At 39.4% G+C, this 23850-nt stretch overlaps 1 protein-coding gene across 2 annotated transcripts in view; it reads right to left on the bottom strand.

Annotated features, from left to right (window-relative positions):
• FSTL5 (follistatin like 5) overlaps nt 1–23850 on the bottom strand; it is a 318694-nt gene that overhangs the window by 257541 nt on the left and 37303 nt on the right. The gene's annotated exons all lie outside the window — the stretch shown is intronic.

The following is a 23850-nucleotide window of genomic DNA, read 5'->3' as shown; positions in this document are numbered from 1 at the left end:
TTCTGCAAATAAATAAAATTCACAAGAAATGAGAGAGGCCTGCAAACGTTTTTCAAGAATTTTGGAGTGGGACCAGCTTGTCATTTTCTCACTCAAAGGCTCATTACTTTTAAGAGCTGCATGGAAGGTAATTCTTTTCCCTGCCTGTTGTGCAGTTATTAGATGCCGCGCCTCTGTCAGGAATAAAGGTGCAGGTCGTCTTGCATCATCAGAGTTAATTGAAAGTTCAGCCCAGTGTTAATGAAATCAGAAATGGACCATCAAAGCTTCAGATTCACTTGATATTGCTGCTTTACACATTCCTTCCTAGGTTTGAACACACGTTGCTCTGTTCTGTTGCATATCAGAGTCACTTTAGTTAAATTCTGCTCAGGATTTAAATCAATGGAAGAATGAGAACAAATTACAATCCGCTGCCAATCAAGGTCTGCCTAACAAAAGGAAATTACAAAATATAAGAGCATAAAAGTGAACTAATAAGAGACATTCAATAGAGTTCTCTCTGTCTTCCCAACAAAAGTCACTAGACATTACCCAGTAATCCAAAGGAATATTCTACAAAATAGAGTTCTGTTTATCATTGCAACGCCAAATTCCATTGGCTTCCATTAACAAAAATTAGATCAAGTTAGAAGCAAGATAGTAATGAAGTACCCAACAATTCCATCTTTGAAATGGACACAAGATCTTTGAACACACTAGACACAAAACATATGAGGTAGCAGTTCCTTGAGGAGGTACTTCTGACTACAGATGGGGGAATTACATTTCTGAATGTTTCCTTATACAGCAACAGCAACAGAAACAGAAACAGAAACAGAAACAGCACCTTACTGCATGCAGAAAGCGAGTACAACATGTAGAGGGCTACGCTAGTACTTTCTCACTAGTGCTCTGGTTTTCTCTTTACAAGGACTTTTTCCCATGGGAGAACATTCAGAAATATTGTCCCATATCTCCAACCTGAAAGGGAACATATTGGTGTACCAAAGCTGTTTCTTTTAAAGTTTTCTGATGCTGGACCATAACAAGCTGGGGCAATTTACTATCCATACAGTGAATGCATGCACAGGCATAACTGCAAACTATTTGTGCGGTTGTGCCATTTCAGAAACCTGCTAAAAACTTTGCTTTCCGCAAGCCTACAAGGACATGTACAAAAATTATGTATACTTTTAAATTTTGCTGATTTTCTATATTGAAAATTATTTTTTATGTACCGTATATATACCACTTAGGGATCCTTTCACTATTTAGAAGAATCTATCAGCTAGCTTAAATATAAACAAATATTCAGGTCATGCATGAGCTTAGTGCATCTACAGATACCAGCTGCATATTTTAGATGAAAGTTGTATGCATAGGGAAGTTTACAAATCCATGCAAGAGATGCTCTCTCATACAGACCAGCTGGGAGAGAGAATATTCACTGATGTCAACAGAAACTTACACAAAAGTAAATTTGCATAATTGTATCTTTATGGTAAAAGACCCCTTGGACAATGGATGTTTCCGAAACAATGCTTTGCTAAAGTGTGTCTTATAAATAGATTTGTCAAAAGCATAGAAATATAAGAATTGCCATTGGAATTCTCAGAACTGCAGCTTTCATCCTGTTCCACAATGCCTAGCACACTGCCACTGTTAAAGGGCAAAGATATTATAATGACTGTTGAATTTATCTGGTTGCCCATATGCTCTCTGAGCAGCACACAGAACAGCAACAGTCATATTACCTATTATTAAACTATATGGAGGTGGTGCAACATAAACAACACACTGTTATTAGTTAATATTGGTCCTTTATCAACAGAAGAAGTGATTTTGCTATTCAGAATCCCCAGCTTGCTTAAATGTATGAACTAGGTTGGAACCCAGAGTGAAATAGCCAAGCTAATACCAGAGGATTTGCACCATGTTGCATCATGTTATGTTTCATCATCTTATGTCAGCCCAAACCAGTGAGGTGTATCAATGCACAGCACACCACTGCTGAAAATAATTCTCTCCTTTGTGTCAGGCAGGCTGCATTCAATCCAGTCTTTTCAATGCACAGCGATGAAAAGGGGAGAAGAAATTTCCACTGGGTTTGTGACGAGAAGAGATTCTGGATGGCTGACCACACAAATTGCTATTCTGGCATATTACGAGCTTCAAGCTACTTGCAATATATCTAACCTGGCATTGTTAAAAAAAAAACCTGATTTAAGTGCATTGAAATGCTTTAGCAAGAATAAAAATATAATCTTTCCTTATTCCAGCTGCTATAAGCTGCAATCCAGAGCACACTTACTTGGAAATGAGTTACATAAAAATCAAGGGTATTCACTTCCAAGGATTAGGGTCAGGGTGACAGTCTCCATATAAAGATCAGCTCAATTCTTTTTACGATGTATAGATATCCTGACATTATCATCATGCAGGGCTGTGCTGAGTGAACACCACAGGCATGGCTTGAAATTACTATGTGGTAAGGGATGCCTGCCTGTTAAAACATCTTGCCTAGCAAAGAAAATCACAATGAGAGTGGCAAATGTTAGAAGACATGCTCCCATATTGAATCGACATGGAGTATGTTAAAGGTAGAAGAACTATTTCCTTTAGACTCGCTTGCTAAATTTCTAAATGTTGACAACCCTAAGCCCATGGGGTGGTTAGGTTGAAGCATGTCGGTTTCTATGGCATGCTGTAACAACATGGTCATACACTGAACAATAATTTTGAACAAACTGAATACTGCAGTTGCTAGCTCAATTACTGCTCTTTCGACAGGAAGGGCTGTAACACATGCTTTGCCTGGAAGAGCCCCCAGATTCGGTGCCTGGCAACTCCAGCTAAGGCTTGGAAAGCTGAAACTCTGGAGAGCCACTACCAGTCAGCTTAGACCAAGCTTCTCCAATCTTTTGTCCTCCAGATTATTTTACACAGCTCTCATCATTCTTGACTATTGACCATGCCAACTGGAACTGATTGGAGTTGGGAGTCCAACAACATCTGAAGGGCACCAGATTAAGGGAGGATTGTAGGCAGTACTGCACTAGATGGACCAATGGCCTCACTCAGTATAATTCAACTTCCTATGTCCTGCCATGGGCTGGGTGGATGCAGAAGTGTGGTGGGAGGCACCAGCTAGAGAACCCCTAGGGGAAGAAGGCTCAGAGCCAGGGAATTGGTGGTGGGACAGTGATGAGTGGTCAGAAGGAGCAGACTGGGAGAAGGAGGTGTCAGAAACGGAAGAGGCAACCATGTTTAGTGAGCAGGAAGACTTAGGGGCAGAGGGGGACAGGGACCAGGAGACAGAGATGAGGCAGGCTGCTGAAGAATCCAGTGAGTCTCCCCTTCCTGTTGTGACCAGCACCCCTCCCTCCTGGTCTCCCAGAACACAAATGGTATTCCTGTGCTTTTGTTGTTAACCCACATACATGGGTCTCTAGAGGATTAGATATGTTTAATATATCCTCTTACCAATTCCCATCAAAGCTTTGGCTTCCAACCCTGTCTCCATATAAGATGGAACCATTAGCATAGCATCCATAGGTATATATGCTGGGGAAACAGGGTTGTAAGGAGATTACATAGTGCTGGCTCCAGGTTTTGGGGTGCTGTTAGGCAAGATGACCTCAGAAGGTACCTGAGTGGGATCACCTTTTATTCAGTACTGTCTCAGTCCAGTATTTGAGTTTATTTACCAAGATCTTAAACCAGGAACAAAATTTGGGTTTTTATATGAGCCAGCATGAAACCACAGTACCTCCATCTGGGATAAAACAGAGGACACTGGTATAAACCAGGATCTAGTACAGACCAGGATTGATGTGCCAAGAGTACATGAAAGGAGGAGGGGTGGCTGATGCAATGGAAAATATCAATTGGAATAATGATTATAATCTATGGCCGTATTATTTTAACAAAGGCCATGGGAATAAGAACCACACACAGAGAGAGAGAATAAACTCATCAGTTTATTCAGTTGTAGTAGAAAACATTTTAACTTTTTAAACTGAAGTTAAAAAGAACAAATTGTGCTTCCATATCCTCCCACAACATCTAACCTTAGCTATATCTTTTCTACTAAAATAAAATAGTGGGATCTAAACACCTTCCAACAGGCACAGCATTCATTAGTCTAGCACACAACGTCATCTGTTATTTGACATGCAGATGAATTATTAGAATGCTGCAAACATAAATCACTAATTAAAAGGAAGTTGGGTGGAAGAGGGTGTACAAACCCATTTGTTTTAACATACTTTTGATAATGAAAGCTAGTCATCAGCTAAGCTTTACTGTATGCTGTTGTTATAGGTTCTGGGTGCCTGAATTTGTGGGTGTAAGTCACCCATAATTCTTGGATTCAGTAAAAGTTAGAATTAGTCAAGGTTTGACTAAACTGTGCCAAACATGGAAACCCCTGGATTTAGTTTATGTTAATAAGCCAGAACAGCTCGGCAGATGGAGGCCATTGGTTGAACAAAGGCCATTAACCCATTAAGAAGGCAATTAACAGAAGACTCTCTGCTGGACACACAGGGGGGAGACCCCCCGCCCTGAGCTCTGGGTAATTAGCAAAAGACAATCCCAGAATTGGGAGGGGGAAATTTCCAGAATTGCAGAGGGCAGCTGAAGTAAGCAAATAGGAAAAAAAATGTCAATTTTTCAAGCTGGAGGTGGGCAGTCTGTTTTAGGCTGCAGAGAGCATCAAATATGGTTAGGGTCTCTTGGTATCTGAGGCTGCAGCAATAGGAGGAACAGGACCTTCTTGGAATGTGAACACTGCGCTCTCCCCATCTTGGTCAGGTTGTATATATGTGTAAATAAACCACATATCATCCTGCAATGCAATTGTGTATGCATTTGCTCCCATGAATGCAAGGGTGCCCAGAGTCTGAGCTTTCATTTTTAAAAATGCAAGTATCTAGCCCTTACAGAAGACAAGTAATGACCGGGGTGGTGGTGTCCAGAGGTCAGGGAGACAGGTTTCATATACAGCAGTTCCAGAAGTCTGAAACGTCACTGCCCTTCCACTCTGGCTGTGAAATAGCCACCTCCTCTGCATTTTGGAGGGAAGGTGGTTGCAGCAGTCAAAGGCTAGTCTGTCTACTATTTGTAGGATTTGAAGGAGGGGTGTTTGAGGACAAAATATGGCAGTGAAATGTTGACAAGGCACATATTTATTGCCCAGAATGACTTTTGAATGGAATGGGGGGGGGAGATAAACAATGATAGAGATAGCTTCCTCCCAGACTTCTCCTCATCCACTCGCCCATGTTGTTGTTTGTTTATACTGTATATTTTCTGTGGACAGCAGAGATTTTGAAGGAATGGAAAAAAGAAGCTGTGATATAGGGAGTTTCTGCCCCCTCACCTTCTTGTTCCAGCCTGCCTAAAGGAACCACAATTTGATGTCTATTATATAAGCACTAATTTCCATTTTGTAGTCATTTTAAACCATATTACATATCTTCACAATACAGCTAAGAGATGGTGACTTGTTCAGGGCAAGAAGTGAGCCATGCGGAGGTAATGGTGAGTTAAGCCCACATGCACAGAGCATTTTTAAAAAACAAACAAACAGTATTTTTTTTAAAAAAAGCTTTTAAGTTTGCTGAGAATGCTGAGGTTTTGTTTGTTTTTTGTAGTCCACAGACGCGTATGCCACTGTAGTCATGTTAGTCTTTAGGATGCCACAAGAGGTGGCACCTTATTTCATGTGTTCCTTTTGGGGAAGGGGGTCCATATTTTGGGAAGTGCACCCCAAAAGGGCACCCAACCACCTTTATCCACCCTTGGCTTTAATACTGGTAATGTCAGACAGGCTACAGAAGAGACTTGAGATGCACACTACAGCCAATGTGGGGTTTTACATCTGTGCTATAGACTGATGTAAGGCAAAGACTCAGGTGTGGAAATGTCATTAAGCCTCCAGATCTGGAGAAAGTGAGAGCATAATGTGAGATGACAGATTTCCATGAGACTAAAGTGATTAATCAAACATCATTGTTAGCTCTCCCAGCAATTTAAGCTAAGCGTGCCTTCCATATGTAATGACAGCCAGGAAGCACATAGCAGAAGAGAGTTACAGATATCCATCTAAAATGAGACTTGGTCTGGAATGGTATTATAACAGAATAAGCCAGCTAGTGAGAATGAGAAATTGAACATACTCTGCTTTCCTCCTGATAAGAGGCGGGTTGTTAGGAGGATGCAATTTCCCCTTTACTTAGGGAGGAAACACCACTGCATTTTACTGGACACTGTCCTTTCCCTTTTCGTTTTAGACAGAGGTTCTGCAGCCAGGTAAAAGCAGCCCTGCTTTTCCTTTCAAAATTCAAACTCCACGGATAGCAGCACAACAACGGGAGCAATTTGAGAGACAGTAATAAGGAAGACAAATCTGCTTTAAAAGCAGCCAATTTACTGTCACTAAGCTTACACATGCATGCAATGTATGCATGCATACACACACCTAGTTGATGATACTTGAAAAAGCATTTCCCCTGAAATTGCTGCCTAAGGTGGAGAGACCGAATGAGCAGCAGGTTGCAAGTAGCTCCTGCAGGAATTACATATTCCAGCTGCAGTTAGACTCATTTGCTCTGATTAGCACCATGGTTAAAAGCAGCTGCCAGCATCTTCTATTTTTATCCGGTCTTTTAAATTCTAAGAAGTTGTTCCACCCGATGACAAGCACATTCCTCATTTTGATTCCTGCACACACTCCTCTGTAGAGTGGACCTGGTACCTCAACAGGATAGGAGAATTATTGAAAGGCTTCGTTACTGCTTTATTTATATTAATGAAGGCCATCTCCAGGTTTAAGGCAAAGTGCCCTCTGCTGAACCCCCAACAGGCAGCTAAAAAATTGAATTCACACAATGACCAGGAGCAAGCAATACAATTACTATTACTGTTTTTAAACTATATGCAGTATTGATATTGTATATCAGTTCCCCAGGACTGGAGGAGGGAGCAGAAAGCTTGGGATTATGTTCAGCCCACTCCAAAATGGGGGCTCTAGAAACCTATCCTGGTACCAGTGTCCATGCCCAGCACCACTATATTTATTATGCTTAATGCAAATATTTAACTTTCATAATAATGGAACATATTACTTCTTTATTTAAAATATCTGAGGATACTATTGACATCTGCAATATTTTACTGCAGCAGCAAACAATATCATAATGCTAAACTAGCCACACACACACACACACGCTGAAATTTTGATAAAGTTTCACCATGAGACTATACTTACTCAAACTTACAAATGTTCTTTGGCATTTCTGCATTGATTTCATTATCACAAGATTCTCTCTGGTTTAGTACAGAGGTAAAGAAACTAATTTGGTTAACAGTATGACCTCAACAAGTCCTTTACCTAGAACAGTTTCGTAAGCGGATTTGTTGCACATTTAACTAGCTCCCTCTTTTGAATGGCTTAGCTAAATAGGCAAGGAGTTTCTGACCTTGTAATGAATCACAAGTTCTCCTTTCCACACAAGCCATGGAAAGTGATTCACTGTTGTGGCATGTGCAGTCTAATTGCTTGTTTTGAGGTGAGAGTTTGAACCCAAAAAGAAGTGCTTAAGATGTAAACAGCTTTATTTATTAAATACCTTCCCTTCGGTATATGATCCTTTCCTAATCTCATATACCTCCCTACATAATATGTTGCCTTGTAAGACCTCTGTATTAATGACGTCTGATTTCTTGCGCTGGTGTTGCCCAAAGGGTACAATGAGATTATGTCACACTGATCCTCTCTGCACTACAGGCTGCCAGATCCCCTGCTCCTAACAAACGATGCTGCTCATAGGTCTGGCTGTATCACTCAGTGTCTAGCCTCTGCTGCCTGCTTCAACAGATCCTGTCTACAGGATCCCCGGAACACACTCTGCCCTCTCAGCTTCATGCTCCTCATCTCTCTTTCCCCTCTTTCCAACTGCCCATCTCTTTTCTCTTTAATTGCAACCAGGGATGGATGGACCACTGAATTCTGAGCCATCCCAGTTCTTAGAACAGAGAGGCCTAAGTCTGCCCTGTCCCATTTTCCACCAAAACAAACCCCTGTGTTGCAATAAGAACCCAATCACAACAATACAAACACAACATGTAGGCTAATAGTTAGTAAGAATATCGAAAGTAAGGTTCATGCTAAGGATCAGTGCTCACTAGATAGTGTAGCTGCTATCTAGTGAGCACTGATCCTTAGCATGAATCGTACTTACATATTCTGTTGAAAAATATTGGCTGATGAAGACTATTATGAAACAGTAGTACTGTATATACTTGAGTATAAGCCTAGTTTTTCAGCACATTTTTTGTGCTGTAAAAGCTGCCCTCGGCTTATACTTGAGTGAGGCGGGTGGTGGGGGCAGCGAGAAAGAAGCCCTTTCTCTCCGCTCGTGCCGCCACCCGCTCTCCCCAGTCAACCACTCCTTAAGAAGTGTACAAGAACAGCGGTTCTTTACTCTCCCCAGGCCGCTTGTTCCATTCCTGAACTGCTCACATAAATGCAAACTTGGCAAAGGAGGAAGAGGCAGGAGCAGCCCCAAAGGGCTGCTTTCGGGCTGCTCGTTCCTCCTCCTCCTCCACAGCGGCAAAGGTGAACCGGCTTATACTTGAGTCAATAAGCTTTCCCAGGTTTTTTGTGGGAAAATTAGGTGCCTCGGTTTATATTCGGGTCGGCTTATATTCGGGTATATACGGTATCATTCCGGAGACACTGTCCTTTTAAGGTTTTTTTGAGACGTAATCCATTGAAAGTTTTGAAAGACTATTCAGACAATTTACTTTTGAAACTTTTGAGACATCTTCTGTTGAACTTTTGAAAGACTATTGTGAGACTGTCCTTCGACATCTGTTTTGAACACATGGCATGACAGTCCTCACTACCACTTTGTTATATTGCACATATGAACTTTGATTGGCTTATTCCTATAATTTGAATGGTATCATTATTCTATTATATATTCTCTACTATAGCCTATGTGTTGTGTTTGATCTGTCCAATTTTCAGGCAGATTTTAAGGGAAAATACTTAACATTGGCAGGAATTATCTCATCAGGAGACCCATTCCCCACCATGTAGAAACTGAGGCTTTAATGTAGTGGCACCTATGCTTTGGAACACCAATCTATTACATATCAGAGGCTCTATCTGTAGTGATGTTTTGGTGCTGTGGAACACATTCCTTTCTCAGTAGTCATTTTCAGATACCTTTCTCCTAGTCTGCATCTGTATTGTATTTGAAATTGTTTTTCTACATATGAAATTGTTTTTATTGTTGATGCTTTTAGTATGACATCACTTTGAGATATTTTATGGGAAGCAATTCATAAATGGAAACAAACAAATAAATAATATGCCCAGAAGCGTGCATTATAAATACATATAAAAACATCTTACAACGTGCCTGAGAGCTTTCCGGACTTTTGGAAAATGCTTTTTTTATTTAAACGCCACCATTTCCGCTGCATTTCCCTTATGTGATTTGCCATTCCACTCGACACCACAGGTGGGAGGTGAAGAGAAGCAGGGGGGAGGCAGGCCTGAATCGGTGTCCAGTGAGAACTGGGAAGAGTAACAAGCTTGGTGAAATAACTGTAACCCAAAGGCTTTTTCTGGTTGGAGACCAGAATTGTAAGGAGTGGTGATGGCTACCTGAAATTAATGAGAAGCAGTGGGGGGAAGGGGGACATATTCCTGGGTTTGTTTGAAAACCTGGGTATACATTTTCCTTCAAACCCTGGGTATAAATTGGTTAGAAAGAGTTTTAACCATTGTCAACTATTTAAAATGATTTAGCTATTTCCAAGATTCTGTTCCTTGGTTGTTGCTGTTGTTGTTGTTGTTGTTGTGTGCTGTCAGGCTCTACTATAGTTTTATGCTGTGTGTTTTCATAAAATGAATTTTATGAAATTTTGATGCATTGTGTTTTATATACTGGAAGACATATTGTGAGGACACAGTCCTAAAAGTCCACATTTTCCTCTCTTTAATAAATAAAATTAATCTACCCCAGGCTTGCTCCCATGCAAGCGTGCACAGGATCTCATCCAATAAATTCTGTGGAATTTATTTCAGAGTAAACATGCATAGGATTGCTCTGTGGTTTACCACCTCCACTCCCCCAAAATGAAACTTATTAAAAGATATTTCAATAGTCTCTGAGGAAAAAATACTGTTTTCAAAATTACACATAATTTATACTCCTACCCCCTGCACGCACAGGTACAATTTGGCATCCACGCAATTCCCACTGTGTAGCTAATAGCTACAAAATTATTAATGTTACTTATTTCCCTAAAACCCTTCTCTCAGAAATAGCATTTTAGTGTCATTTTTTTCCTTTTAAGTCACATAATTTGTGCTTCCATTTTTCCTCTGCTTCTGCTGGGAACTGCCAGATCTTATCAAGTCAAATGTAGCAAATTGTTCATAGCTCTCTGCAATAACAATAACAATAACAATAGCATCTATTTTTTAAAAAAGAACTTGACATAATAAATCTCAGACAAGGACAAGAATTAACAATAAAATCCAACTATATCTAATCTTATTAGCAATTATGGTCTCATAGCTGGAGCTGCTTCTTGGGGGGAAAATGGAATAAAAGAATCATACGTCTTCCCACCTGCATTGATTAACAAAGAAGGAACTTCAAAATTTTCTAGGGGCATATTGTTATTTACACTATTCCTTTTAAAAGGGCAGATAAGATGGGTGGTGTATGGAAAAAAGGTGGATGTGCTATAAATATTAATAATTTGTCTCTCTCCTTTGGTGAAGTGTTGAATAAAATCTTAACAGGACAAAGGCACATTCAAATAGGAGATTTGATGAGAGATTATATTACAGTATTATACTGCCCACTGTGTGACATTTCAGAAACTCGAAATCAAAAATTAAGATGGTATCTTTTTATTAAGTCGGAGCCTTTCAGATTTTTTGTGTGTGAAGCCTGCATTTTAAGTAGTAAGGCAGTGCAACCGATTCAGGCCAAATTAAACTGGGCTAAATAAGAGCCAGTCCGGAGCAAGTTGTGTCAACCTGGAGTGCTATAGAGCAGTTTGAAGCTCAAAACACTCTGTAATAAAGCCAGACAGTCTGTCCCCAAAGTGTTAAATTATAAATTCCAACTCCATATAAGAAGAATACCAAAGGGGTGGGCGGGGGAGGCTAGCTTTTGCTCACTAAAAGCTCTTGTTTCCAATCCAGAGCTAGAACTTCACCAGCACCCTCTGTCACCCTTTCCCTGCCTGCCTAGCTGCTTTTCAGTGGGCCCACTTTCCCTTGGCCAGTCCAAGGATCCTGCCTCAGACCCAGTCCCAAATAAGGTGGAGAGGTGGGGCTAATGTTCAATAAAACTTGTGGCTGGGATAGAGTAGACATGGCATCTCCCTCTCTCCTGACTGAAAACGGGGTGTGTGTGTCCATTTTGCAGGGTGTTCCTTCGCAAGCAGCTAGGCTGTCTGTCTTTCTTTGACTTAGCTACCTGCAAGATGGAGGTGCACCTTTCAATCAATCCCCCCCCATCATCATGGAGCAGGTCAAATAGGAACATGAGAATTCATGGGATTGAACACACAAGAGACTCTACAAGCTTTCAAGGTGACTAGCCAAAAGAAACAAGCAGAAATTCAATTTGTAGGGTTAGTCTCACCTGGAAGGGCTACCGGTACCTTATCACTAAGGTGCAATGCAAGTGATGGGTATGCCAAAGATCCTAATTTCCAAATCACAATTCAGATCCTGCACCCAGAACTGGTTGGAGTGAGTCTGGATTACTTGATCTTAAACGGAGTCTAATTCAACCTACGAAATCCAGATCCCCAAGCAAATTGGGGTACCTTGTACAGCTTCACTAGCTTGTAAAAAATAAAACGCTGTAGCTACATGGCCAGGATTGAACAATCCCTCATGGAAGAGCATAGATTTTCAGGATTGCAAGACATTCAGGTTTACTTTAAATAAATTTACAATTTATTACTAAATAGTTTAAAACTTTGATACACTCCCAGTGCGTAGAGGATAACGATTCTCTACCCTGTCTCTTCCCCTCTCCCTTAACCACAAATTGGACACTTTTTAGGTTCACCACCACCAGGAAGCCAATATATATCTAATATTTTTGCCATGCTAATACCTGATCTTGTGTTTTTATCTTATGTTAAGCAAGCTTTGAATCTCTTGATCCACATGCTGCAAATTGCAAGCTAGCCTTTCTGCATGCACCAGATATACTGGGTCTCAATGCCAATGGACACCTCGTTATTTAGCTCCACTTGCTGTGCTGTTACAACAGTGGACACATAGTCCTTTTTATATCAGCATTGCAAGAATGTCCTTGTGTTGTGTAATCTTCTTAATACAGTGGTACCTCGGGTTACATACACTTCACGTTACATACTCTGCTAACCCAGAAACAACGCTCAGGTTAAGAACTTTGCTCAGGATAAGAAAAGAAATTGTGCTCTGGTGACGCAGCAGCAGCGGGAGGGTCCCATTAGCTAAAGTGGTGCTTCAGGTTTAGAACGTTTCAGGTTAAGACGGACCTCCGGAACGAATTAAGTATGTACCCAGATGGTACCACTGTAATAACTTCTTGCAAACACACCTTAAGGACTATTGAAAAGTACTTCTGTCCCTAAAAATGGTTATCAAATGTCAGCAATTTACATTGGCAATGGGAGTTTGGTTCTTTCAAAAGGCAAATAGAAAGGAGCTGGACAAGTCTACCCTATATTCCTAAGACAGATGCTTCAACTGTTACAACTTAGAAAAGCAGCACTGTAAGATTGGCTTGCCAACGTGATACTAAAATCCAATTGTCAGTGTTTTGCAGTGGGCAACACATTGAATTTGGTTGTGGACAATTTTAATTCCAGCTGCTGCTTATTCCAATAAAGATCACTGCCTAGCTTCCACGTGTGGCCCTCCCTAGTACCCCTAAACTCAAACATATTACACAAGCTTCTCAAAATGAATGGCAATGTTTCCAAATTCAAGTCATAAGCAACTGGACATGTCAATTAAGGTTTATATAGCTTTATTTCTTCCATTACATTCAACACTCTTGAAATCTACTTGGGTGAGTGGATAGCTCAGTTGGTTAGAGTGTGGTGCTGATAATGCCAAGGTTGCAGGTTGGATCCCCATATGGACAGTTACATATTCCACCACTGCATACGCTATAATATATTGCGGGACCCTCTTGAAATATGTTTTAGACAAATATCTTTATATTTGTGAGCTTGTGTCATTGAGATTGGAGAATGTTTCCATTATGTGTTTTAATTGCAATTGTTAGAGTTATATTGAACCCAGGAGGAAATCAACTAAATTATTGTTTGAGAGTTTGGCTGATTTTGACAACTAAGCTAAAACATTTCACCTTCTATCTGAGAGAAATAGATTACGTTAAGAACTGATAAGATTTGCTGTTGCCACACAGAAACTGGAGAAGAAACTTATTGCAAGCAATGTCATAAGCTGCAAAAATGCATGTAGCTGTTAAAAATTGATCCTTTAAAACATGTGTGAACTGATTACACAAACTTGCTTTTTTCACTACAGAGGCAATCTTAGATTACTTTGCAGAGATGATTCAGTCTTGCAATAATAACCCAGTTGCTTTGAGTGATTCATTATCAGCTTAACCTACCAAGAATGTTGTGGATAAAATGAAGCAAGCTCCTTGAGGATTGGCAGAATCCATGCATGGTAAATAAATCATATCCACTTGAGTATTTCTTATCTGTTTTATCATCATGTTCATGTCTTTTCCAGAGAATACCAGAATATGTCACACCTGCTGAACTTCCTGCTGTGATTAAGACTGTATTGATTTTGAGATTCCCGACACACTCACGTGGTTTTCAATGATGTCTTTGTTTTGTTGATCCTCTGTCACGTACTTTTTTCCAATCTCTGTTTAATTTGTGCATTGGGAATTTTCTGATGCCTTGGAAACTTGCCTTGCAGTTTTTAACCCCTCCAAATTGAACCCATGAGTATAGTTTGCTGTATGTTTTCTCTTCTGTTTGAACAGCTCCACCAGCACTCGGATCAGAGAGCAAACACAACATGATAAAAATGAAACATATTCTGAAATTACAGGAGACAATCAAAACAATTGGCACCTGCTCTATTGACACTTGGCATATGTCATTCTTCTTTCGCTAGCTGTCACAAGTCTCCCATGTCACAAAACTAGAATTTATAGATGAAATTTTGTACTCCTGGTATAATCTATGTTGTGGCCATCCAATACCCTTTTTGCTTCTCTGGAACACAACATTATCCTGTAGGACACTGCATCAGTAGTAAAGCACTATCTTTACCATGATCACTCCTAGATACACTGGAAATATTGACTAGCTTACAATTTACTCTGGAAGAGTCATTTCGATTGCAGTGAGATTGATGTAGTACAGTCGTACCTTGGATCCCGTTTCCAAACGTTCTGACAGGGCTTCCACAGCTTCCTGCAGCCAATCAGAAGCTGCACTTTGGTTTCCGAAAGTTTGGAAGTCGAACGGACTTCCGGAATGGATTTCATTTGACTTCCAAGGTACGAGTGTAGTTGATTTAACTCTTAACTAATAACTAGTGCAACACTACACATATCTAATCAGAAGTAAGTCCCAACGAATTAATAGAATAATCAAATTATAGAGTTGGAATGGACCCCAAGGATCATCTAGTCCAACCTCCTGCTACGCAGGAATCTCAACACGAGGTCCCCCATCCAATCTGAAACCACACTGGACCTTTAACTTTGCAAATGTGCTAGCAGTTTTAGACTGCAGGACTTGCACAAAGGTAAATGAGTACAGACTAAAGCCTTCATAGTCCCCTCCCCAATAGTTACCATTCAGCAAAAACTTATATTAAAGTCTAGTTTGGTTTGTTTGTTTGTTTGTTTGTTTGTGTCTTTAAATGTCAATTTTAATTTGACTTCCAAAGTCAAACAACTCTTAAGATGACCCCACAATATTGATCCAGAAAAAAGCTCTTTTAAAAAAATGCATGAATTCAAGAGTAAGCTTATATAACTCAGTTTTATGAGTCTGGGACTGGAAATACATGTTTTATACTGTAGCAGTAATGTGGCATTGTGACAGAAAGATTTATAGAGGCATTTAAAGCATTGACAAATGCCAAGATTTATTTATAAAAATTACCACCTTCATTAGGGGTCATTTTTCTACAGCATATCCACTGGTATGACATTAATTCTTCTTTCTTCGATTGCATGGGCACACACAGATTTTATTTCCATACTTTTTGTTATTACTTTGTTTTAATAAATAGGGAGCATGAATTCAGGTGTAAAAACAGTAATTATCAGCTCAAATTAGCAGCTAACACACCATTATGCTTATTTTGATATCAACAATTATATCAACAATTTATTACCATTATCTTGACTAACCTAGTGTACCAAATCCATAGCTGTGAGTTTTAAAATTGCAGCAGCAGGAATAATTTTAGTCCCCCCCCCTCCAGTCTACATACATTTTGGAACCACTGCTTAAAGTCAATAACTTTGATCCTTTTTATTAATCATTGTCCAAGAATTGTTAAACTGAAATCCATCAATTTGTAGGGTTTTTCTTTTAATCCAACCCTAAATTTATACAGCTACCCCATTACAGAGTGGCTAGGTCATACACCCACTGTGGATTCAGCAATGATCTGTTCATCTAAATGTGCGTGGAAAAATACTCTTGGCTGAAGGGCTAACTTTCTCTATGGTATGATTATTTTATTATTGTTAATTTATTAATCACTTTCTGAATAAGCATATTAAGATGATGCAATAAAGATAGCACAATTCACAAAAAGGGCATATATCCAGCTAAAGAAGCCCATTGGAACAAAAATGTCTTCAATGGTCCCTCCAGGAAGTACAGATAGTAAGGGCCTGTCATGCCTCAATAGGAATGCTATACTACGGAACAGGGGCAGCCACACTGAAAGCCCTGCTCTGAGTTACTGTGGAACAGGCTTCTGAGATCTTTGGGTTGTCCCACAGATTGCATTTGCCTTCTAGGTAAATAAGGGATAAGGTGGTCTCTCAAAAGGCCCTGTGCAGCTCAGGACCTTATATAGAGCATCAACAATTTGAACTTGCCATAGTATCAGCAGCCAGTGCAAATTCTGAAAGCAATGTGTCATAGTTTGGTGGTAGCTGGCCTCCACAAGTGAGTTATCCACTGCATTCTGCATCCACTTCAGCCTCCAGACCAACCCCCTAGGGTAGCTCCCACACAGAGCATTGCAGCAATCCAGCCACGAGGTTACTAATGTATGGACAACTGTGCTCAAGCTATCTCAGTCCAGGAAGGGCCTTAGCTATCTTACCAACAAAGTTGTAAAAGGCACTCCTAGTCAACAGCCACCTGAAACAGGTCCACAACCTCATTTCATTTTCTTGGATTATCTTGTTCCATGTGCTTTTGTGTACAGGAAGCAAGCTTGTAAATGGTAAGTAGCTGAAACTTAGAATCAAAGAATGAATTTGAAGAGGTCACAAGGGTGATCTAGTCCAACCCCCTGCAATGCAGGAGTCTTTTGTCCAACATGGGGCTTGAACCCATGAAACTAAGATTAAGAGATTTGTGCTCTACTGATTTGAGGGTGTTGTTTACTACTTTGCTGTCAACCTTGTCCCAGAAGACAATGTAGTGTAAACTCTGCAGTGAAATGCTCACTGGTATGTAATTTATATTTGTTTCAGAATTTATATTTGTTTTTCAAAGCAAAAAAGCCTTCACAAATTCTTGTTTTTCTTTCCTTTTTGAAAGTAGGTTTTATTTTGTTCCTTGGTGCCTTCAGCAGTCCTCCCCCCCCCCCAAAAAAAAGCTCAACTATTTTTGAAACAGAAAGTCAAAGTGTTTGAAGTTTGTTCGATATACACAATTCTGACTTCACGAATATGGTCAAACTTGGTTCATACATAAGTTTCCAGCTAAGATATGTGTAAACCATGAACATTCTCAGATGGGGGCCTACAATGTTACACTCAAGGGGCTGGGTTACAGTTAATTATGAAAACAGACCACTGATGAATAATGTTCATTAGAACCCATTGTTCTCCACAGCAATTTCATTTTGTGCAAATGACAAAATAAAATGACAATGCACTATATTGCCTTTAAACAGCATACATTCTTGGTTTGTTTTGTTTATGAAAGTATGCTTTATGATCTGCTTTGTTGCCTCTTCACCCCAACAAATATATATATATATATTATATATATATATATATATATATATATATAATATATATATAATATATATATTTAAGTAATATATATATATTTAAGTAAAGGCAGGAGTATTGAAGTTGGATTGAGATGCACATTCTAACCTCAAAATATGGTCAAAACTTGTTTGCAGGAAGTTTCCTACTTATTATAAACAGTCTCAGCCAGTGGCATGCATATAGCTGAGTAACGTGATGAGGAAAATAACCCAGGAGAATCAGAGTGGTGGAACCATCATCAAACTCAAGGACAGCTCAGTTGGTAGAGCATGAGACTCTTAGTCTCAGGGTTGCGAGTTCAAGTGCCATGTTGGGCAAAAGAGTCCTGCATCACAGGGGTTGGACTAGATGACCCTTGTGGTACTTTCCACTCTATAATGCTTATTCTGTTGGTTCTTTCTGGCCTGAACAACAGTCCCCCCCCCTTTTGCCACACTGCTCCAGTCTAGTGCAGCTGAAGTGTCCAAGGATTGGACCTCCTGGGCATCTGCAGGGTTTTGGATCATGTAAAACTGTTATATCAACATGGTGTCCAACAATGTTCTAACAGTTTACTATGAAGAAAGGTCGTAGAATGTATGATCCAAAGCCTCCAGCTCTTTGCCCCCAAACAACCTGTTTCATGGCTTTCTGAAGACTATCCCTGCCATCAAAATATTGTCACTGCATGGTGGAGCTGCATGGTGGAGCTTAGGTCCTATACTGCAGGGCCTAACATCCCGCCCCCACCCAGACATCAACATTGGGAAGTTAGGATTGCACCAAGAGTTGGACCACTGTGACAACCTATAACGAATTGCAATATCCAAGAGTAAGATAAAGATAGTATTCCATGTAGGAGTCGTTGCCCAAGATAAAGCTGTTTTCTTCGTTTCATAAAAGCTAGCTATCAAGAAGAAAGTGGGGAAAGAGACCTGATTAAGACAAGAACCTTATTTCTGGATTGCTTCCTGAAAACTGCTCTATTTTTGCACCTACACACTGCAATATTGTTCAAGTAGAAATAGACACAATAAATGGAATGGTTTGCTCAGTCAAAGGAAAGAGTTCCTTTTAAAATATTATTTTTACAAGCTCCTACAAGAACAATACCCATTTCTTGTTGAAAGGCACTTGGTGTTAAATTTGATTCCCCAGCAAGATGTCAGGGATGCTATTTTGAACAAGCTAGTCAGCAGGGTTTACTTTTCCTACTAAAAACCCACATGAATTGAAGTGACCAGCTGCTAGTTCTGGCTGGGAGAGTTTATGGAGCAGGGAATAAAAATAGCTAAACTTACAACAGAACATTAACAGCAACCCAATAAAGCAAACAATGAAACTTTACAACTGGCTTGTATTTTGGGGGGGTAGGGGGTTTGTTTTGTTTTTTGAAAACCATACCATGAAAATGCTTATTTGTTGTGGGGATCCAAGTGATCCAGGGTTTAATGTGCATTTCTGCATCTGTTAATACTTGAGGCTCATGGATCTGGTATATACTGAGGAATATTACATACTCCCAAAGAAGTCTTGAACTGACATTGGGAGATCAAAGCAAATTACAAAATCCACGGAATGATATCTGTGAAGAACTAAAGATTCTTATGTGTTCACTTCCATGAAAGAAGGAAAGAAAGAAAGAAAGAAAGAAGGAAGGAAAGAATGGAATCCGAAGACGAATCTTTGCCAGGGAACATTAAAGCAACTGGAAAGAGTGGAGTGGAGGTTCTATTTTCTAGAGATAAGAATAAAATAATTTACAATAGAAAAATAAACATGGAAAAAATTATCTAAGAGACAGGCAGAAGGATGGACAATAGTCAAACTCCAGCATACACTGTTCAGAAAAGCTGAAGTGAACCCTTCTTTGCAGTCTTTTATTGAGACTGTATAATGTTAACATATGAAGTATGATGCTTGAAAGTGACCATTCTGCAAACATTGATGGACCACTACCAGGTAAGCAATATTCTAGGAATAATTTTCTCCCTTTACTTTCATCTTCCATAAACAAGTGAAAAGGTGTGCCAAAGTTTAAAAGAAAGTTTGAGGACTCAATGCAGAAAGTTTTCAGAAAGTTCTGTGACATACTGTTTTACATTCCGAAAGATATGGACAATAAGTCAATTAAACTTTATACTGCTGTAATGAACAAGAGGATGAAGTTTCTATGTTCTGCAGAAATCATTTTAACTGATGTGCCATCAGGGTTTATAATACTGCCTACATAAAAATTAAATAGATTTTGTAGAAGCAGTAACACTGACTGATTAGGAGAACAATGGCAAAAAGGAAGGTACTCAGACAATTAAATCAATTACCGGTATACAAGCTACCGTGGAGAGTCTGTTACTTTCGTACTTTTAAGCTAGGGTGACTAAAAAATGAACACATCCTGTTCAATAATTTCTTAAGATTCCCAGCAACTGGCAGAGTAAAAAAACACAACAACAAACATGTAATGCAATCCCCAAAGTAGCCTTTTCTATGACAGCACTCGGATTATGGAAATCATCTTTCCATTTGTGGTCTTCCACCAAGATTCACATCACCCATCCATGTAGGGTCTTCAACCACCAGGTGAAGACATTTTGGCTGAGAAAAGTTCCTCTGCTGTATCCACCATTGCTGGCCCTGCAATCCTTCAAGTGTTGGGGTTGGTGAATTTCTGCAATAGGGAAGTTTTCTGCCCATCTAAAGCCCTGATTGTTTAGATTTCTAAATTGTGCTGGCAGGCTCCACACAACAGATGATCAGCCCTAATGCATGAGGGCTATTGGGCTAATGGCAGTGAAGGGACCTCAGCTCTCCCTCCTGAGATTCCTGGAATCATGAAGATGAATATCTACATAGGGCTATAGTTAGGGCTGAGAAAGGAAGAAATGAAGTGTGGGAAGCACTCCACATTTCTTCACCTGTTTAAGAAATCAGGAAGTGTAACTGCATTGAACCTCCAAATGCAATCCAATATGCCTGGGAGTAAATCCCATTGAATTAAATGGGGGTTAGTTCTGATTAGCATGCATAGGATTTTGCTGTGTTTCACTTGCATCTACAATCTACTGAAGAAGGAAAGAGCACATGAATGAAGTACAAAAGTATGAAATGAATTTATTCCATTTCAAAGTTATCTGAAGTTATCTTTTCCTGTGATAGTTGAGTTTGAGCAACTATTAAACCATGGGCCTGCAAACTGCTCATGAGGCCCGTTTTGCCTCTGAAACACTTATTTGCAAATTAAAAACAAACTTCTAAAAAATCTAGTTTCATTCGGGTGGGAATTGAGGGGAAAATCATTTAGCTTGAAAAATGGGAGACTTACCTCCTGGGACATTCACTCTGATGTTACAAGAAAAGAAGTCTACCCATAAAAGGTTGTTTGTTTCTCTAGCACAGAGAAAAGATGTTTATTGATTTTTTTCAAAAAAGTATTTAAAAGACATGCACATATTTGAAGCTGAGTAAAATCTAGAGTACTCTACAAAGTTTAGTTCTCTTGCTTCACACAGAGAGAAACATTATTCATATAACCTAATAAGTAATACAATTCAGTATCATTGGTGGTGGGGGGCTGCCTCTGGCAATCCACTGGGTGGGTGGGAAGCTAAAGTTATATCTATTTACTTAAAATACAATTTGAAGTGAAGAACAGGGTGCCTTTGACCACATTCTGAGCCTAGGAGTTGTTTCAGTACCAGAACACATGAGACCTCAAAGTCTGTTTGCACAGAAGTCCACTATTGTGTAGTTTTCTTTATTTATACAACTTATTTTAGGTGAGGAAAGTACTTGTTAAGCAGTTGAAATTCAGACACCATTCTGATCTACTACGTATCAGCCTAATTTTCCACTAGATCCCAAACTACCTTTTGCTCATACTTGGTTGTCAGGGCTTTTTTTCAGCTGGAACTTGCCGGAACCCAGTTCCAGCACCTCTCAGGTAGGTGCCATTGCCATTCTAAGATAACAAGGGTGAGTTCCAGCACCTCTTTTTTCCTAGAAAAATAGCACTGCTTGGTGCAGATCGATACGTTATTGTGCAATGCAGCCTTTCCTCACTTATAACATTGCATGTTGCCAATTGGTATAAAAAGGAAGTATCAGCAATAAGAGATATGTTATAAAAAACAAAAACAAAACAGAAAGAGCATGGGGCATGCAAATTTGTCAATGTATCTCTGTATACCACAAAATCACTACAGATTCATGATGAAGTTGGCTATTGACATTTCTGTTATAGAAATTTTAGATTTTTTGCAGCCAGATCCTAAGCTGTAAACTTTGTTCAATGGTGCTTTTTTCCATATATGTATTCATGGGACTGAAGCTTTATAGTGTAAGCCTATCCATGTCTACTCAGAAGTAATCTCCATTGGGTTCAAAGGGACTTTCTGGATTGCAGCCTCTGTCAATCAGCTTGTCTGCTGTGGAACTGACCATCATTCTGACTCCAAGTGGTAATGCAGATCACTCATGTGTGCCAATCTGAAATGTCTACCACTCATAGCACACAAAGCACATCTACATGGTAGGCACTTAGCACACACACCAAGAAACATGAGGAATGCGTGGAACCACACAAGAAAAGAAACCCTGATATTCAAACTCTATATGAACATAATGGTGAAGTACTGGAAGTTTCATTTTTAAATAACCTAAGTTTATTTTTTTAAACAACAACAACAACAACACAGAGAGAGGGGAGTGTATCTTTATGAATCAGCCTGGCTGCTGTCAAATCAGAATCAGGGGATATCAATTAAAAATCAATGTGTTAATTTGATTCTCTTCCAATCATATGGCCCATTGAACTACAAGCAGCCAGCCCATAATAGTGTCCTTTCTTTGCATCAGGAAGCAAATCAGAAAATAGTTATAAGTCTCAGTGCTTGGTCTATGGGCAGGATCTTTTCCTCTTTTAAGTGATAAACACTGCAAAAAAAAATATCTCTTGAAACACATGAAAATATGGAATTACTGATGGTTGCAGATTAAATTGCAAAGATTATCACAGTGCCTATCAAACACTGCACAAACTGTTATAGGAATACTCTGTACATGAAGCCATACAGGAATGATTTTGAAATACCCATGTTTTGGAGCTTTTCCTTATCTTCATTTCTTGTACATTAATACTAGTTTTTATCAGTAAAATTATAATTGGATTTCACAGGTTTGTCAAAATGTAGCAACTTTCAGAAACAACAAACATCCAGTTCTGTTAGCTGGCGGTAAAAATACATTCCCTTCTAAGTCCTGTTTTATGGTACTTCCTCTGTTTTAAAATATGGTTAAGTGCAGAGCTGAAGATCCTACATAACTACAGCCTTTTCATCAGTATTTTGCTGGCAAACCAGAGACATAAGATGGATTCAGGATTCAGCCTGTTGAATTTGGGTACCCCAGCCATGTGCCGCCTTCACTCATAAAGGATGGGGCAAACCAACCATCACACCAGCAACAAGTGAAGCTTTTTAAATATATTCTGCACTCAATTTTTCAGCTGCAATGAACTACAGCCTCAGTGGTTGTTATTTATTTACTGCTCACAATACAAAAGAAAAGAGCCTTCAGTCAGAAAGGTAAAGTCTCCTTACAACTCCACCAGGACAATTTACTATTTAAAGAAACGGCCCAAGTCTTAATTCCGGTATTTGTATTTGGGCTGTATGTAATATGTACATGATCTGATTCTGAGACATAACACCCTCCAGTCTTGGGTCTTCTGAGCACCAAACCTCAGTGTCTGCAGTGTTTAAGATTTGTTTATTTAAAACATTCCTGCACTGCATTACATGGAGGTATTCCAGGGAGGTATACAACAGTATAGATAACAGATTAATTAAACCCCAATCCTGTACAATAAACACTAACATTAGCAACCATAATAAAGAAGGCAGATGATATCCTTAAAAGCAGGCTAAATGAAAATAACCTTAACCTGCACCTCCCAAAAAACTCTAAAGTAGGTCCCAAACAAACCTCTTTGAGGAAGCTATTCCAATGTCAGTAAGTCCTGGGTTTTTCCCTGTGATTACATTGCACACTTCAGATAAGGCAGGCATTTGCAATAGGGCCACAGCGGGAATAACTTAACAAATGGGTAGGATAGTATTTTGTAAGCTATATCATCAACCAACTAGGTATATTATATTATATTATATTATATTATATTATATTATATTATATTATATTATATTATATTATTATATTATATTATATTAGCTGTCTTTCACCATAAGGGTAGGTTACAGCAAAACCATTTAAATTATACACTTTAAATTCAGATAAGACTAATACTTGATAAACAATTTAACTCAGAGAATAAAGGTAGGTCATCTCTCAGCTGTCAATGCCCAGAGTAAAAAGCTCCACATTCAGCATATGACAAAAGCTGTACAACAAGGACACCTGATACATGCCCATGGGGAGCAAATCTCACACTTGGGAGCGGGTGTGTGTGTGTGTGCCACAAATATTCCCTTTCTTGGGCCATCACCACTGAACCTTTGAGGGTGGTGGAACAAAGAGCCCCTCTGCTGATCTTAGCAATCTTTCAAAATACTATGAATGATTTTATGTTCTTTTTCCC

The sequence above is a fragment of the Lacerta agilis genome, chromosome 9 (genome assembly GCF_009819535.1).
Source record: "Lacerta agilis isolate rLacAgi1 chromosome 9, rLacAgi1.pri, whole genome shotgun sequence".
Classification (NCBI taxonomy): Eukaryota; Metazoa; Chordata; class Lepidosauria; order Squamata; family Lacertidae; genus Lacerta; species Lacerta agilis.
The sequence above is the reverse complement of the archived record's forward strand: the minus strand, read 5'-3'. Positions and strand labels throughout refer to the sequence as shown.